The sequence below is a fragment of the Globicephala melas genome, chromosome 6, assembly GCF_963455315.2.
Source record: "Globicephala melas chromosome 6, mGloMel1.2, whole genome shotgun sequence".
Lineage (NCBI taxonomy): Eukaryota > Metazoa > Chordata > Mammalia > Artiodactyla > Delphinidae > Globicephala > Globicephala melas.
The window spans coordinates 111,782,529-111,802,723 of record NC_083319.1 but is presented as its reverse complement, the minus strand read 5'-3'; the positions used below and the strand labels follow the sequence as shown (position 1 = coordinate 111,802,723).

The window sequence follows — 20,195 nt, the reverse complement described above, 5'->3', positions numbered from 1 at the left end:
CTGCAATGAACACAGGGGCGCATGTGTCTTTTTGAATTAGAGTTTCAGAGAGAACACTTTTAATAGATGACAGATGTGATTCCCTTTAAGAAAATATGATAGCCAAGCATATAAATATAATTGGTTCATTTGCATTGTATAACATTTATTTTAGATTTAAGTATAATTACTCTTTTATAAAGCAGGCTTCTTATAGCAAGTTTAAGCATTTCTCACAAACCATTTATGTTTTAAAAGGGTGAGGGCCAGAGAAGCATGTGAGTTCCAAGAAGGGGATCTCTTTACTACTTCAGTAAAATGACTCATTTCTGAAAGAGTGAGCACTTTTTAAAATCTTCAAACACATTTATGTGATTAACAGACAACTCATGCTTGAATTAGAACTATTCACATCAGCAACATGTCCCAAATACCCATCACTGAATGAAATTTACTAATGTCACTTCTTTAGTATTTATAAACTATTTGATTGAAGAGTAATTGCTTGCTTATAAATATAATATCTCTTATGCTTTAGGATGTTTGATTAAAATATTGATTAAAATAGCATCTATATAATGCTTCTCCTTATTACATTTAACTTAAACTCTCAGACTTTTTTTATTCCCTAGAATCTCATGAAAGGATTTTTACAATTTAGTTTTGGTTTTTAAACGTATTTTAGTAACTCATAAGTGTCTTGGTTTGGTAACAAGATGTATAGCAGAGAGAACAAATCACTTTGAGCTGATAGGACAGCATAAGTAAAGGCAGGAGGCAAGAAGAAATGGCGTTAAGGAGAGGGCATACTCTACAGGAAAGAAGCGTGAGGGGTGAGTATATGGTCTTTAAGGTCAGTAATATACTGCAGACTCGATATCATGTAACTTTTAAAAGTCAGGTTATTTGTATGTGGTTTGATAAGTAACAGAGTTAACACTGAATGAACGGAAGGAGATATAAAATAAAATGAGTTTGGCAAATTTAAGCCAATGAAGTAAAGGAAGAGAGAGAAAGACTAATTTGGAGCCCTCTGCAACAACCCAAGATTGAGGGGTATTATAAGCTAAGGAAGTAAATGTGACATTTTGAGTTATAATAATAGTAGTAGTAAGAATAATTTTAAATAATATCTGAGCACTAAAAGCTACTACATGATTAGTATATGCAGGCATTCTTGAAAAACAAAAATACTGAAAGGCAATTTCAAATGGGAAGTAAAACATAGAAACTGTAAATGTTCTCCAAAAAAGGAGAATGGGAAAATTGAGGCACCACTAATAGAAGTGAAGGACTTAAGAAAAAAGATTCATTCAACAGGTATTGATCTTCTAATATACACAAGGAATTATGGTAAATAATGGGGATGAAAAGGTAAAGAAGACTAGACATGTTATTGCTTCAGTGGATTTTAAATTTGGTGGGCAAAACAAGCATTAATTAAATAAACCACACAGAGAAGTGAAATTACAACCACGATCAAGTTTACAAAGGAGAGGCTCCTGGGAATTCACTTTTAGAGGGTTACAGTAGGGAACAGCTCTAGGCTATGATCAAATCCTGAGGAATGCCCACAGTTGGGCACAGCAGTGAAATGTTTCAGTGCCAAGGACCAGGTAGGTGTGTTTTGAGACTGAAGAAAGAACGAAGGAAGGTTGGTGTTAAATCACTCACTGGCCAAATAAAACTTATATGTAAATGAAAATCTGTTAAATTTTGACCTTCTTTAGTTTCATTAAATATGGCATCCCACTAAACACTGAGAACAGATGAATTATATATAATTCATGTGTATTATATATACTTTACCCTTGCTAGTCTTGTTTGATAATAACATTTTTCCAGATATCATTTTAACACTCTCCAAATATTGTATCTAGAATTTCAGGCTGAATGACACAAATAATATTATTATTCCTGCTATAATTTCTGTTATAACACAATATACTCTTCACCTGCCAAGCATCTTATATAAATTACTGCAGTCTTAAATGTTATTTTAACACTGTGTTTGGACTCCAACAGAGAATTCTACTAATTATTATGAGCCCCTTTCTATGTTATTAGATAATTCTTTGAACATGAGATAGTTGGGGTTACTTCTGGTCATAATGTAGCCACCCTTTGCCTTACCATTTACTGTCTATTTCCATAACTGTTAAATATCTGTCATCTTTATTAAAAATTAAGCTAATTTAATCAGCACTGATTAAGACAACTGTTAGATTCGGATGAGGAATTGATTAGTACTGAAGTCATATTACCATGCAATTTGCAAATTATCTTTTATCAAAAAGAATATATTCAACTCATCTTTCAGAGGGCTTATTTATGGTAATATAGATTTTAAATAATTTTTACAACTCCATTGAATAATTTATGGCCTTTTCCTTTTTTATGATATATTTACAACATACTGTGCAATCACTCTTCTACTCCCATTGTATGTTACGTTGGCTTTATAACTGTACATAGAAACAAATCAGTAGGCATACTACTACAAGCAGTGGTGAGTCACATCTTCACACTGACTAAATTTACATAGAATATATACACATAGGCATTCTTTATTATAAAGTTTAAATACATGTAATCATCTTATTAGTAAGTTAATTTTTAATGTTAGCTTCTTGAAGTCTATTGAAAGAAAACTCAAACTTTCTTCTTGAAATGTGTTTAATAATTTATCAGATGAATTTTAATAGCTGTATGGTTTTAAGCTCATGTTTCAGTGTGTGGGAAGAATCAAGATATTTATCACCTAGGCCAATTTGATATTTTAATTTTTCAAAAATATTCTTATTAAACACATGGGAATATGTGACTAGCATAAATTGTGTAAATATATCACCACCACTGTAATATTTCATACAGACCCTTTAAATTAGAGCTTTATATTTGACTTGACTAATATTTTGATGCCTATTTTTGTGATCATTAAATGATGCAAGCTCATTTAAAGGGAAGGTTGCCAAGTAATGAAAAATAAAAAGCTACCTGCATTTTGATTATTCAGGGAAGACTTAGAGGAAAACGCAGGCACAACACTCTTTGACATAAATCACAGCAACATCTTTTTTGATCTATCTCCTAGAGTAATGGAACTAAAACCAAAAATAAACAAAGGGGACCTAATTAAACTTAAAAGCTTTTGCACTGCAAAGGAATCCATAAACAAAATGAAAAGACAGCCTGCAGAATGGGAGAAAATATTTGCAAATGATGTGACTGACAAGGGATTAATCTCCAAAATTTACAAACAGCTCACGCAGCCCAATATCAAAAAAACAAACAACCCAATCAAAAAATGGGCAGGAGACCTAAATAGACATTTCTCCAAAGAAGACATAAAGATGGCCAAGAGGCACATGAAAAGATGCTCAACATCGCTAATTATTAGAGAAATGCAAATTGAAACCACAATGGGGTATCACCTCACACCAGTCAGAATGGCCATCATCAAAAAATCTACAAACAACAAATGCTGGAGAGGGTGTGGAGAAAAGGGAACCCTCTCGCACTGATGGTGGGAATGTAAATTGGTGCAGCCACTATGGAGAACAGTATGGAGGTTCCTTAAAAAACTAAAAGTAGAGCTACCATATGATCTAGAAATCCCACTCCTGGGCATATATCCAGAGAAAGACATGGTTGGAAAGGATACATGCACCACAATGTTCACTGCAGCACTGTTTTTACAATAGCCAAGACATGGAAGCAATCTAAGTGTCCATTGACAAATGAATGAATAAAGAAGATGTGGTACATATGTACACAATGAAATACCCCTCAGCCATTAAAAAGAAAAATGAAATAATGCCATTTGCAGCAACATGGATGGACCTGGAGATTATCATACTAAGTGAAGTAAGTCAGACAAATATCATATGATATGGCTTATTGCAGAGTCTAAAAAAAATGATACAAATGAACTTATCTACAAAGCAGAAAAGATTCACTGACTTAGAAAACAAACTTATGGCTACTGGGGGGGGGGGAGGGATAGTTAGGGAGTTTGGGATTGACATGTACACACTCCCATATTTAAAACAGATTGCCAACAAGGTCCTACTGTATAGCACAGGGAACTCTGCTCAATACTCTGTAATAACCTTAAATGGGAAAAGAATTTGAAAAAGAGTAGATACATGTATATGTACACCTGAAACTAATAACATTGTTAATCAACTACACTCCAATATAAAATAAACAATTTTTAAAAGCTATCTGCATTTTGATTATTCAGGAACACTTACTAATTTTTTGTGTCATTTCATTAGACTTTTTCCTGTGTAGATGAATACATAATGTAGCTTACAGTCTGCAATTTGCAGGTTACAAAACTGAGTGTTCTTTTGTTGTTCATCATCTGTTTTCCCTGCTCCTATTCATGCCTTCAGACCTGGTCTGATATCTTCCTTCTCACTGACTGAAACCACCTTAGGTTGAATCTATGACCTTTTGCAACTTTCAGGGAAAACCATCTTCTGTCCTCTTTTCCTTCATTTATAACTTCAATTCATATCAGCTTTTAAAAAATTTATTTCCCTCTCTCCCCTCCAGCACTGAACAGGATATGATGACTTATTAATTTCATTCATTTTCTTTTTCCTTTTCTGGATCCTTTTCTACTGGGGGAAACACGAATAAGGAAACAAAAGAAAGAGCCTTTTCCCTAATGTATCAAGAAAACGACATAATAGAAGTCCAAGTCAAAGTGAAAACTGAGAAAAAACACTAGAATTCACATATCACAGAAAAATATGTCTTAAAACTGAGGGATGGGAACAAAGTTTATGTAACAAATGAGCAAAATATATTAGAACAATTCAAAGGCAAAGATACACATATCCATTAACATATTAAAAGAAAAATTAAGAAGTAAAACTGTCATGATTTGCAGATAACATGACAGTATGTATAGAAAACCCTAAAGACACTACCCCAAAACTGTTAGAACTAATAAATGAATTCAGTAAAACTTCAGGATATAAAATCAATATAAAAATATCTGTTGCATTTTGATACACTAATAACTATCAGAAAGAATTTAAGAAAACAATCTCACAACTGCATCAAAAATAATAAAATACTTAGGAGGTGAAAGAGCTATGCACTGAAAACTATGAGACATTGATGAAACAAGTTGAAGAAGACACAAACTACTGGAAAATTTTCTTTGCTCATGGATTGGAAGAATACTGTTTAAATGTCCACACCACCCAAAGCCATCTGCGGATTCAGTGCAATCCCTATCAAACATCCAATGGCATTCTTCACAGAAATAGAATAAACAAACTTAAAATGTGTATGGGATCAGAAAAAGACACTGACTAGCCAAAGCAATAATAAAGATGAACAAAGCTGGAGTCATCACACTTTCTGATTTCAAGTCCTATTACAACACAATGTTAATGAAAAGAGCATGTTATTGGCATAAAAACAGATACCTAGAATAATCAATCAAAATAGAGAACCCCATTAAAAAAATCACACACATAACATCAATTAATTTACAACAAAGTAGCCAAGAATACAAAATGGAGAAAGGACAGTCTCTTCAATAATTAAATGGGACAGCCATGTGCCAAAGAATGAAACTGGATCCCTGTCTTATACCATACACACAAATTAACTCAAAATGGATTAAAAACTTGAGTATAAGACCTGAAACCATAAAAGTCATAGAAGAAAACACAGGTGGTAAGCTCCTTGACATCAGTCTTGGCAATTATATTTTGGTTTGACACCACAAGCAAAGGCAACAAAAGTAAAAAGAAATAAGTAGTATTACCTCAAACTAAAAGGCTTCAGCACAGCAAAGGAAACCATGAACAAAATGAAAAGGCAACCTATTGAATGGGAGAAAATATTTGCAAATTATATATTTGATAAGGGGTTAGTATCCAAAATACATAAAGAACTCATACAATGATACCAAAAAAATCAATCCAATTAAAAAATAGGTAGAGGATCTCAATAGACATTTTTCCAAAGAAGACATACAGCTGGTCAACAGGTATATGGAAAGAGGCTCCATATCACTAATCATCAGGAAAATGCAAATCAAAACCACAGTGAGGGCTTCCCTGGTGGCGCAGTGCTTGAGAGTCTGCCTGACGATGCAGGGGACACGGGTTTGTGCCCCGGTCCGGGAAGATCCCACATGCCGTGGAGCGGCTGTGCCGGTGAGCCATGGCCGCTGAGCCTGTGCGTCCGGAGCCTGTGCTCCGCAACGGGAGAGGCCACAACAGTGAGAGGCCAGCGTACCCCGCCCCCACCAAAAAAAAAACACAATGAGAAGTCACCTCACAATTGTTAGAATGGCTATTATCTAAAAGACAACAAATAACAAGTATTGGCGAGGATGTGGAGAAAAGGGAACCGTCCTCCACTGTCGGTGGGTAGGTACGTTGGTGCAGCCACTATGGAAGATAGTATGGAAGTTCCTCAAAGAATTAAAAATAGAACTCCCATATGATCCAGCAATTCCATGTTTTCTGAGTATTAATCCAAAGAAAGGAAAACACTAATTCTAAAAGATAGACTCACCCCCATGTTTACTGCAGCATTATTTACAATAGCCAAGACATGGAGCAACCTACGTGTCCACTGATGGAACAATGGAAAAGAAAAAGTGATATGTGTGTGTGTATATATATATATATATATATATATATATATATATATATATATATATATATTTCCTTTTTTAAGGAAAAAAGAATAATTTTAAGGATCAGATTAAATTATACTGGATAATGATTGAGGAACAAAAAGATACCCAGGTATGAATTGTACCCAGGTATGCATAGTTCTTTAAATCTTACTAGACTTGCTTGATATTTTCTATGAATAAACTATGAAGTGTTTGAACTGTCATCCTAAAGAGATACATATTGGTCAGAGAAAGTATCAAATGAATGGAAAAATGAGCTGAAACTCAAGTTATCCACCCCTCTGGGAAGCCAGGGTGTTTAATCAAGCAGACCAGTGTCTAGGCACCACCTAGTGGCACATTACTCACATTACAGCAACAGTACTTCAGAGTCATTAATATAGCATGTAGGAGTTCCTGCAAATGCCAATCTCTTTATGATGGAAAGGACTGCATTTTTTCTCTATCCGGCCATGTATCTGCATGATATGCACCTTAAGGCAATAGGAAGTTTTGAAGTCACCTAGTCCATCCATTCATAGCTATGCAGAAAGTATTCAGCATGTTTTTAAATTATGTCTATCTTATATTGCAACGTCTTCAGAATCTTGCTGGCCGAACTCACAGACAAGAGAACAGATATGGTTGCCAAGGGGGAGGGAGGGAGGGATGAATTGGGAGTTTGGGATTAGCAGATGCAAATTATTATATATAGAATGGATAAACAGCAAGGTCCTACTGTAGAGCACAGGGAACAATATTCATTATCCTGGGATAAACCGTAATGGAAAAGAATATGAAAAAGAATGTATATATGTATAACTGAATGACTTTGCTGTACAGCAGAAATAAAAACAACGCTGTAAATCAACTATACTTCAGTAAAATAAATTTTTTTAAAAAGTCTTGCTTGCCAAAAAGAGACTGACCCCTTCAGGGCTAACCAATTCTTGGAACAAAGGGCTCCCTGGGAGCGTCATTTTTATATGCAAACAAACCAATTCTGAATCTATATCCCAAACCACACCCTCTAGCTCTCACATCAAACCGAGATCGCCCCTGCCCTAAATCATCCCAGCGGCCAGGTTCAAGGCAACTGGACACCACTCCTACAGGCCAACCCACCAGAACTGTTAAAACCGGCCAGTCTTAAAGTGTTCGCTCTGCCCTGCCCTTGCTTTGGAAACCCCAGTAAAGGCTCTGGTCCAGGCTCTCCCCTCGTTCCTGCTTTGCCTCCTGACCAAAACCTGCTGCTTTCCCTGAGGCATGGCAGGGCTTGGCGTGGCATGTTCCTTTCTCTTGGGAAAAGTAAGCAACAAGTTATTCTTTTAATGGCAAAAAGAAAAAGAAAAATTAAGATTTCCCTGAGATACTATTTCTCATGCATCACATAGGCAAACATTTCAAAAGTGTGGCAATACCTGAGAAATCTTCAGGAAAAGGCACTGTTATGAGCTGCTGAAGGGCGTGTAGCAATATCTAAAAAGGGTACATAATTGATTTACTCCTTGGCCCGACAATCTTGCTTTTAAGGATGCACCATAAACACAATTTTTATTTGTAGAGGTATATGGCTAAACAAACACAAACAAAGTGTGCACAGTTATTCACTGTATCCTTATGTGTAAATAGTAAAGGTTGGAAAGCATCCAAACTCTCAGTCACAGGAGCTTACAATAGAATCATACGCAGCTATAAAAAGGGATGAGAAAGATGACTAGGAACTAATATGGAATAATTCCAAGAATATAATCAGGGTTAGCAGCACACTGAGAAGAATGAGACTAAGACTTTACTAAGCATTTCTTATTATTCCTTTTGAGAGTGGAAGCAAGTTTTACATGTTCAAAAAAGAAACCTAAATTGTTAAAAACTCAGATTATAAAATCAAATACCAAAGAGGACCCCTAATGGTTTATTAATTTGATACCACGAAGCTATATATTCTGTAGCTTTGAGCACAATTCTTTTCCTACATTATTATAGAGCTAGAGTAAACCAAAATCAACTCTAGAGGAGATTTACGTGTTACCTAGCAGGTTATTTGAATTCTAAATTGTAAAAAGCTTTATTTCTTTGATCATGAACATTAGGTGATATAACACGTTACATGCACACAAAATATAGTTAAATTTTTCCTCAAATATATTCAATTTCAGAATCAGTGCTTCTGAATACCTTTTTGACTATGAGATGTTGTTATCTTTGTTTTGCACATGATGTTGTTGTATGGGTGGTTGCCCACTTAAGGAACAATGAATGAAAACCAAGTCACTAGTTTTGGCAAGGTTATTCTTTTAATTGTTCAGATACATGTTCATGCAGCACGTCAAGAACTAAGACACTTGCTGGGTTAAATAGGTTTCTTAGACATCTAGTCAAAATGAATTTTAACCAGCCGCATTTCTTTTTCATATTCCCTGAGCTCTGAAAAAAAAAATTTTGCTCTCATATGAAGGAAATCTTTCCCCTTTCATGTTTCTTTGAAAAGTTCTGTTATGTTAGTGAAGTTGCTTCCCTTGAGAAATCAGTCTTTTTTATATACTGCGCACATAACTTAATTGAAGTTATAATAATATGAACAGCTATGGCCAAATTTGTATGTAATTAATAGCAATGTTATTATTATTGCCTGGCAAACAGGATTTATGAAAGCAAGCAAGCAAGCAAATATGGAATGGAGTAATTTTGCTTACTTCAGATATTAAAATGTGAAAAAAATGACATTTTGAATTTATGAGTTAGGGTGATTTAGTTTCCAAATTTTGTTTTAATACTCTGGAATACATCACATGGTTGTAAAATATATAAATTATTTCTTCATTAAGTATTATTCATTCATTGAAGGTTTGAAGAATTGCTTAGTCAATAACAATTACTGTATATACTCTTAAAAATTTCAAGATCTTCCCATTCTATTAGACTTCTGGAGGAAGATTATTTTATGCTTAGGAAAAGCCAGTGTCAAAGCTGTGAGGCAGGAGGCCAGTAGCAAATCAGGCAGAGCTGACAATAGCAGAATTGTTCTGATAATTACACATTTTCAGACTGAACAAAAGGAAATTGATTTAAAACTCATAATTTTTGCCAGTGGTAAGGTTTTTCAATTATCTCTAGAGTCATGCTGACTCTAGGGTCTATGTTCTTGGTCACTACCCTCAGTTGTACAGGTGGGAGGTTGTTATCACAGCAGTGTGTTCTCCTCCTTCCCCTTAGATGTCTGACTTTTTCAAAGTTGTCCGGACTTTACTAGGCATATTCAAAATCCAAGTAACTGACATCTCTCCTGTCTACTCTGTGTTGAGAGAAAAATAGTACAACATAGATTGCTGGTGTACACTGACTACATAACCCCTGGGACTGAAATATCATGGACTGTACTCCTGTAGTTTGTGGGTTTTGTTAGATGACGCAGCTGATTTTAAGAATGGGAGATTATCTTGGGTGAATCTGATGTAGTCAGGTTAGCCCTTTACTAGCAGCGAGTTTACTTGGGGGGCTTGCAGAGGAAAAAGAATGATGCTTCCAAAGTAGCCTAGAAGAAAGTAAACATGCATGTTGTGAACTTCCTTTGGGGCCCCCTGGAAAGGAATGTCTAGGAGTCGGGAGTGATCTCTTGGCTGACAACCAACAAGGAAATGGAGACCTCAGCCCTGTAGCCACAAAGAGCTGATTCTTGCAATAGCCATGTGAGCTTGGAAAAGAATCCTGGACTTCTGGAGAAAACTGCAAACCATGTGATACTTTGATTTTACCTTGTGAGGCCCTGAGCAGATTGATGCCCATAATTTTAACCTAAAGAACTATGAAATAATAAATGGATTAAAAAATATTTTAATACAAAAAAGAGCCAGTTAGAACTGAAGTATAAAATAACTGAAATGAAAATCACACTAGAAAGAATTAACAGCAGACTAGGTAATACAAAGAACACATAAGTGATCTGGAAGATAGAACACTGGAAATCACCCAATCAGAACAACAAAAAGAAAAATAAAAGAAATGAGCAGTTTGTGGCCCTCTCAGACAACATCAACTGTTCCAACATTTGCATTATAGGGGTACTGGAAGGAGAAGAGAGAGAAAGAAATGGGTTGAAAATGTATTTGATGATATTATGGCTGAAAAGTTCCCAAAGCTGAAGAAGGAAACAGATTTCCAAGTACAGGAAGCACAGGGAGTCCCAAAACAGATGAACTCAAAGAGACTCACACAAAGATTTATAATTACAAAGGCAAAAGTTAAAGAGAGAATTTTAAAAGCAGCAAGAGAAAAACAAGGAGCCACATACAAGAGAACCCCCATAAGCCTATCAACTGATTTTCCTGCAGAAATTTTGTAAGCCAGAAGGGAGTGGCACGATATATTTAAAGTACTGAAAGGGGAAAACCTACAACCTAGGATTCTCTACCCAGCAAGTTTATCATTCAGAAGTGAAGGAGAAAGAATTTCTCAGGCAAGCAAACACTAAGAGTTCATCAATCCTAAACCTGCTATGAAAGAAATGTTAAAGGGTCTTCTCTAAGTGGGAAAAAAAAAAAGCTACAATAAGAAGAATCTATAGGAAAGGAAAAAACCCACAAGGAAAGTATATAGTAAAGCCTGTGGATCAACCAGTAAAATAAGCTAGTACAAAATTAAAAGAATATTATAAAATAAACTATAATAAACACACAAGGAATAGATATGAAGATGTAAAATATGACATTAAAAACACAAAACATGGGGAATGGGAATAAAATATGTAGGTGTTTGTAGAGTGTGTTTGAAATTAAATGACTATCAGTGTAAAACAAGTAGATATAGTTATAATTCAACATATATGAACCCCATGGTAACCACAAATCAGAAACCTACAAGAGATACACAAAAACTACAGCAGAATGAAAATAAGCATACCACTAAAGAACATCATCAAACCACAAGGGAAAAAGCTAAAAGAAGAAGAAAAAAACAGAGAAGCACTATACAAACAACCAGAAAACAAGTAAAAAGATAGCAATAAATATATACCTATCAATAATCATTTTAACTGTCAATGGGCTAAAAAATACTCCAATCAAAATACATAGAGTGGCTGATTGGATTAAAAAGACTTTGTTGCTACAAGAGACTCACTTCAAAGCTAAAGACACAGACTGAAACCAAGAGGATGGAAAAAAGATATTTCATTCAAAAGGAAACCACAGAAAAGCTGGGGTAGCAATACTTATATCAGACAAAGTAGAATTTGAAACAAAGTAGAATTTAAAACAAAATTGAATTTAAAACAAAGTCTATAACAAAAGACAAAAGATCATTTATATAATTATAAAACAGTCAATATAAGAAGAAGATGTAAGATTGCTTAACATATATGCACCTAATATAGGAGGACCTAAATATATAGAGCAAATATTAACAGACATAATGGGAGAAATTGATGATAAAATAATAGTAGGAGACTTTAACACCCTACTGACACCAATGGACAGATTATCCAGACAGAAAATTTGTAAAGCAACAGTGGCCTTAATGACAAATTAGATGAGTTGTACTTAAATAGATTATCTACAAGACATCCATTGAAAACAGCAGAATACATGTTCTTTTCAAGTGCACATGGAGCTTTCTCCATGACTGATAGCATGCTTGGCCACAAAACAAGTCAACACATTTAAGAGGATAGAAATTATACTGTTTTTCCAACAACATGGTAAAAAACTAGAAATCATTAACAGGAAGATAAATGGGAAAGGCACAAACATGTGGAGACTAAAAAACATACTACTAAAAAAAAGAGTCAATGAAGAAATCAAAGAGTAAATCAGAAAATACCTTGAGACAAGTGAAAATAAAAACACAAGACTCCAAAATCTATGAAATGCAGCAAAAGCAATTCTAAAAGGGAAGTTCATGACAATATAGGCCTACCTCAAGAAACAAGAAAAATCTCAAATAAACAACCTTACTTACCATCTATTAGTAAAGAACAAACAAACCCAAAGTCAGCATAAGGAAGGAAATAATAAAATCAGAGAGGAAATAAATAGAGACAAAGAAATAGAAAAGATCAATGAAATCAAGAGTTGAGTTTTTGAAATGATAAAAAAAGTTATGTGTTTAGCCAGGCCCACCAAGAAAAAAAGAGAGGACCCAAATAAATAAGAAATGAAAGAGGAGAAATAACAACCCATACCACAGAGATACAAAAAAATCATAAGAGAATATTATGAAGTTATATGGCAAGAAATTGGACAACCTAGGAAAAAAAGGATAAATTTCTGGAAACATACAGTCTCCCAATACTGAGGAAGAAATAGATCATATGAACAGACTGATCAATAGTAGTGAAACTGAATTTGTAATCAAAATACTCCCGGCAAACAAAAGTCCAGGACCAGATGGCTTCACAGGAGAATTCTACCAAACATATAAAGAAGACCTAATGCCTGTCCTTTTGAATTATTCCAAAAAATTGAAGAGGAGGGAACATTCCCAAATTTATTCTGTGTGGCCACACCACTACCCCGAGACCAAAACCAAAGACACTGAAAAAAGAAAATTATAGGCCAATATCTCTGATGAATATAGATGTAAAAATCCTCAACAAAATATTAGTAAACTGAATTCGACAACATACAAAAATTATTATATACCATGATCAGGTGGGTTTTATTCCAGGGAAGCAAGGATAGTTCAACATCCACAAACCAATCAACGTGAATTGCCACATTAAAAACAAATGAAGGATAAAAACCATAGGATCATACCAACAGATGTAGAGAAAGCAACTGACAAGATTCAGCATCCATTTATGATAAAAATTCTCAATAAAGCGGGAATGAAAGGAAATATCCAACTTAATAAAGGTCATTTATGACAAACCAATAGCTACCATCATACTCAATGGGGGAAAGCTGAAATCTTTAATTTTTAATAAAAATAATTTTAATTTAAAATTTTATTTTATATATTTTTATATTTATTTTTTATATTTTATTTTAAATTTAATTTAAAATTAAAATAATTTTAATTTTATTAAAAATTTTAAATTATGGTTAAAACCATAATATTATGGTTCATATTATTAAACGGTACACTTTAAAATGGTTCAAGGCTTCCTTGGTGGCGCAGTGGTTGACAGTCCGCCTGCCGATTCAGGAGACACAAGTTCGTGCCCCGGTCCAGGAAGATCCCACATGCCGCGGAGCGGTTGGGCCCGTGAGCCATGGCCACTGGGCCTGTGCGTCTGGGAGCCTGTGCTCCGCAACGGGAGAGGCCACAACGGTGAGAGGCCCGCACACCGCAAAAAAACAAAACAGAACAAAAAATGGTTCAGAAGACAAATTTCATTTTCTGTTTTCAACCATAACTAATCTCCAGAACATGTTAATCTTACAAAACTGGAACTCTATACCCATTAAATAATTGACTCTTCATTTCCACCTCCCTGCAGCCCCTGGCATCCACCATTCTACTTTTTATGTCTATGAATTTGACTACTCCAGATGCCTCATATAATTCCAATCATACAACATTTTTCTGGGACTGACTTATTTCACTCAGCATAATGTTTTCAAGGCTCATCCACGCTGTAGCATGTACCAGATAAGTAATATTTCATTGTGTGCACATACCACATTTTGTTTATCCATTCATCCTTTGATGGGTATTTCTCTTGCTTCAACCTTTTGGCTCTTTTGAGTAGTTCTGCTACGAATATGGGCATTTAGATGATGTTTTAAACTGCTGAACTTGTGGCATTTTGTGACACAGCATGAGAAAACTAATAAACCTGGTTTTACTTTATTTAATGGTGTCAGCATTAATATAACTACATTTATTAATCAAGATACAAAACAGAGTGTGGGAAGTAACCAATGCATATGATAAAATACGACTTGATATGTCATCTAAAGATTGGAGTTACACACTAGTCAAAATAATACATAAGATACTTTTTAAGAGTACTTGCAAATATATTCCACAAACCAATTTTACTATCAAAAAAGAAGCATACATGCTCTAAAACAACTTAAGTGACTAAAGACACACAATTATATTTTGAATGGTACTGAGATGAAAACAAAACGAAACTCTGTATCTATACAGCTACTCACTACTCATCAGAGTAAGAGAAAGGTATATGAAATTAACTGACCCAAATGGTTCACAGAGGCTACATCATTATGCCTGTATTGCTTTAAACAACAGTGTTCTAATTTTCACTTGAATGACAGTTCTTATATTTCTGTTTTAAGTATTAAGCTAAAGAACATAATTAAAATTTTAGTGTGATACATGGATGCTTCCGTCAGCCTTCTACCTGGAGAGTTTTGAAACAGTTGTGACACATACAGCCCAATGTTTTGGTATTTTAACTTGAAATAAAATGTTAAAATATTTCTAACTCAATGAACATTGGAATTATAATTTTATCAGAGGATAACAAACAGGAATTTTTAGTTTTTGATCATTTTAAACAATTCCAAAGTAGTCCTTAAAATTTAGGATATGTAAGCATCCCTTCTTGAATTCATACACATTTGCCTTAACTTATCCCTCGCTTCAGGGATAAGGCTCTAAGGAAAAAACTTCATCTCATTGGCTCTAAGGAAAAAACACTGAAGTAGAAGCAAGGCACAGTAAACAATCTAAAACTGGCGAGCCTTTCTCTCCATTTTAAGTTTCCATACCTGCCCCATTATACTGTCCACCATGTTATGAACTACTCAATGCTAATATTTAATTGCTTGTCTTATCATATCCTCAAGGCTTTGTTTGTATCTTTGCTTTCATGTAGCACATTAATTGCTTTATAGCCTCTACTAGTTATTCCAGGAGAAACTTTGTCCATTTATCAAAGACTAGAAGACAAAGCATTATTTCTGTTTCTGAACTGACAGTCATAGCTTCCCCTCCTCTGAGATGCACTAGCAATCCACACTCTAAAAAAGTTTAATCCTTCCTTCTACAGACATGGCAAGGATCTTGAGTAAATATAGATCCCAAGGAAATTAACCTAAAGATAGAAAAAAAAAGGGCTAATGTAACAAGGAGTTAGGAGAAAGAGTATTTTTGTATTTCACACAGAATTCCTTTTGTGGCTTTCACCTTTTCATGAACTGGCAAGGAATATAAGGGTATGTTGTGAAATAAACAACATACATAGCAAATATAAACATACAAGCTACATACACATTTATCTCAAAAGTGGATTAAAACTGGTTAATGCCGTATGCAAAATACTTGTGTATATGTTTAAGAAAATAAAATATATATGATATTAGCTGCTGAGATGAGTCAGCAGATGTTAGCTCCAAGCAGTCAAGCTGTTTCTGAAATGTCTTTTAGGCATCAACAACAGTTAAACAGACTGCGTAGGAATCTGGTTCCTGGGGAGAGTTTATGGAAATTTTTGCTATCCTGTTGTTTCTGTAAGAATTACACTATGTTTCTTCTCTCTGATGAAAATAAACTGGGAATATTCCACTGAATGTGGTGCATTTTCAGAGGTTCAAAAGCCGAAGTGCAATAATGCTTATTCTGTCACACTGAAATCACAGATGCCACTAAATGATTCTAATTTTCATGGGTAACTTTTGCCTGAAAAAGTTTCTGTGTTAGAGAGACTCTCCGAAGCCTGGGGGTATCGAGGAGAAGAGGGAGGAAAAGTCCCTGCCTTCAAGATGCATGCACACTGGGCAAAAGTCAGCCAACCAGCAAACAAATAGCTAATATAATGCGAGGTGGTGCTGCGTGTACGAAAACGAAACACAGAAGAAAGGCAGCGGAGTATGGAATCATGACGAGAGTGCAAGGGGTAGGAGCTTTCAGACAAGGGGTGGATTTAAGCCTCCATGAATCAAGAGGTGTGGTCCCTGGGAGAATGTTCTGAAGAGATGAAACTGTAAGGTGCCTCCTCAGTGGCCAGGGTGCTCGCCTGAGTGACCAAAGCAGAGTACAGTAGACAAGGGGAGAGACGCAGGTAAGGGTATCGAGTGATGTCTGGACACACAGATCATGGGACGGTATTTGATTTCTTTTCTGGGAATATTTTGGATGGTTCTGCACAGGGAAGATGATAATCTCATTAGCATTTTAAAAGATCCATCTGCCCACCACCTGGAGTACTAACTGTTGGAGGAGAGTAGACTGGAAGCAGGGAACTCTCCTAGGAGGCTTGGCGGTATTTTGGCTAAAATGCTGGGGGCTTCCGCAGCAGGGGCAGCCGTGCAGATTATCTCATACAATCTGGAAGAGCCAGCAGCCTGGCTGATGTATTGATATGGGTTGCAAGAAATAGTGAATTTATCGTTGATGAATAGATTTTTCCCCAAGAACTGGTTGACTTTTAAATTTAAACATGGGAGTTTGGGAAGAGCAGGATCAAGGTTAGGGTGAGAACAAGAGGTTTGTGTCAGACAAGTTCCGTTTGAGATGCTTATCAGGTACCAGTGAGGATGTCAGACAGGTGTTTGGATATAAGAGTGTAGGGTCGGGCTTCCCTGGTGGCGCAGTGGTTGAGAGTCCGCCTGACGATGCAGGGGACACGGGTTCGTGCCCCGGTCTGGGAAGATCCCACATGCCGCGGAGCGGCTGGGCCTGTGAGCCATGGCCGCTGAGCCTGCACGTCCAGAGCCTGTGCTCCACGAGAGAGGTGAGAGGCCCGCATACCGCAAAAAAAAAAAAAAAAAAAAAAGAGTGTAGGGTCACGGGAGAAACACTGCAGTTGATATGATGTTTAATGTAGATGTTTGATGACACGGGCTAGGTGAGATTATTTTGAGAGTGAGGATAGGACAGTAAATGATTATTTTCAAAATTCTGTGTACACATCAAAGTTAAAAACACAAGATACATAGAGATCACTATTATAATTTTGTAAAATGTGTATGAAAAAAAGAAGAAGAAAACAGAAAAATATTGACTTCACACATTTGGACTGTGCAGAGGTCTGGAATTATTATTATTTTTTTGCCACGCCTCCTGGCTTGCGGGATCTTAGTTCCTCAACCAGGGATTGAATCTGGGGTCCCTGGCAGTGACAGCACTGAGTCATGACGACTGGACCACCAGGGAATTCCTGGATTATTTTCCGAAGTTCAAATAATGTGGTCATGCTTAATACCACAGTAAATTGATGAGAGTTTAGTCAAACTACTTATGATATTGCTGCCTCTGTGTCTATTCTGTGTGTCCAAGCAGCCTGCAGGGCCCTTGACCTGGATTTAGCCCCTCCGCCTAGAGAACAGCCCACAGAGTCATACGTAAATGTACGTTCCTGAGATGACTCCCCAATGGCCTTTGGGATAAAGTCTTCCCCCCACTCCCAGGGCCTTCTGTGTGTGTGTCCCTTAGATAAGACCCCACGGAGCTCACCAAAACCCTGCTCTTTTTGGTCTGAACTGACCAATCCGATCTTAGCCTGGGAACCCCAAAGCACTCCGCCCAGGGACCCCAATAAAGGGCCCCAGGTCTGGCCTCTCTCTCTGCCGGCACCTGCCTTAACCTCCCCCGAGGGCCCTGAGTCCTGCTGTGCACCTCATCCTCCAGGACCCGTGAGCAATAAACTTCTCTATTTCAGTTTCCTTGTGCTCACCTCGGACACCCCGGAACTCGACTTAATACATGTTCATCGAACACAGTCCCAACAACTGGTGTCAAATCAGGAGGGATTGAGTCGCCCTTGCAGTTGAGCGCAGAGAACACCTCTGGGCTGCACGTGGCTACTCACCAGCCCTCCCAGGACTGATGGTGACTCTCTCCGGAGGGTCCTCCCCCAACAGCCCTGGCTGCACTGCGTCACCCCACTGGGTGCCACTTGTGCATCCCATCTCAAAGTGCCAGCTCCACAAAAAGCACCCACAGTCCTCGGAACCTTGGGGCATTGCTCATCAGAGCTGATTCAGGTGCCAAGGATGTGTTTTCCAGCTGTTACTACCACTCGCGGGTAAATTCCCCCAGCAGGTCATAGACTTGGGGTGTGTTTCCCCAAAGACTCTGTGGCTGCTGACTCTTTTAGTTGCGGCATGCGAACTCTTAGTCGGAAGTTCCTGCCAACTCTGAGGAGAATTAGCTCGGCTTCTCATAATGTCCCGGGATGTGTTGGTTAATGGTCGGGACACAGAAGTGGCAACCCTCCCTCATGTGAAATACCGGATACAGGTGCCAGCACTGCCCTTGAAGGAGGAGAGAGAGAGAGAGCAACCCCTGCCCTGACCACTGTGCTTGAGGCTGGCCCTGGGACTCTGGGACTCTGAGTCCTAACCAGTACGATCCAGTATCCTCCCTGGAGAAATCAGGCCCCTCCCAAAGTCAAGTGCGGCTGGCTCTGTCTCTGCATACCCCGTTGCCTTCACTCCTCACCCCCCGTGCCAACGGAGAGCTTGGCAGAGGCATAGCATCTGATGGCACAGTATCCAACGGCCCAACACAAATGGCTGTGCCACATAATGTGCCCAAGGAAGTTAGCAGGCTCCTGGCTAAACGTAAACCACCCCCAGTGTAACAACCTCTAAGTCCAGACATTAGAGAACAGACTTACGGTTGTCAAGAGAGAGGGGGTCGGGGGAGGGAAGGATTGGGAGTTTGGGAGTAGCTGATGCAACGTAGTAATATATAGGATGGATGAACAACAAGGTCCTACTGTAGAGCATGGGGAACTATATTCAGTACCCTGTGATAAACCATTAATGGAGAGGAATATGAAAAAGAATTAATCAAAAAAACCCCGAAGGGCACTGCTCAACACCAGCACCACTGTTGCCAAGATGCCGTCTCTGTTTCCAGGATCTAGGGGACCAGCCCCAGTGATCCTGCTGCTACCGTAGCTCCGGTGGAAGCTGAGCCCACCCCACGAGGCCAATGGGACACCCTGCAGGGGGAAGTGGCTGCCTCCCAGTTCAGGGGACGTCCTGAACTGGGGACGTCCCCTTTGGTTCTTGCCAGTGACAGTTGGTAAGGTCAAACCAGGGAGAAAATAAGAGTAGAAACTGAAACTTGAAACTTTATGCATCTCAAGATTCAAAATATTTTATAAGAAAAGTGAACATATCTACAAAACAGACTCACAGACATAGAGAACAGACTTGTGGTTGCCAAGGCGGAAGTGGGGTAGGGGAGGGAAGGACTGAGAGTATGGGACTAGCAGATGCACACTAGTATACACAACAAGGTCCTACTGTAGAGCACAGGGAACTATATTCAATATCCTGTAAAAAACCAGAATGGAAAAGAATATGAAAAAGAATATACATAAACTGTCACTTTGCTGTACAGCAGATAACACAACATTTTGAATGAACTCTACTTCAATAAATTTTTTTTAAAAAGAATTGATGGTGTGAGGTTTGAAGGGCAGGAGTGAAGCCACAGACATAATTCCTGAAGGTCTCCATGAGCAGACACAGTGAGGGGAAGCTGGTGAATTGCTTAGTGTGTTTCCCTTTGTCCTTGCTCTTCTCCCTGCATCCAGCTTTCTTCCTAATTGCGGGCCCTGCCCACCAAAGGCAGCCCTACTGTGAGATGCTTGGACAGACACCCATAATGCTCACGGCTCCACTGACCTCTCCTT

General features: G+C 37.5%; 1 long non-coding RNA gene across 1 annotated transcript in view; it reads left to right on the top strand.

Moving 5' to 3' along the window:
• Positions 1 to 14,974, top strand: part of LOC132597521 (uncharacterized) — an 81,142-nt gene extending 66,168 nt beyond the window's left edge. The window contains exon 3 of the long non-coding RNA XR_009564443.1: positions 13,736 to 14,974. This is a non-coding gene — a long non-coding RNA (uncharacterized lncRNA). The remainder of the gene's footprint in view (positions 1 to 13,735) is intronic.
• Positions 14,975 to 20,195: the final 5,221 nt, after the last annotated feature.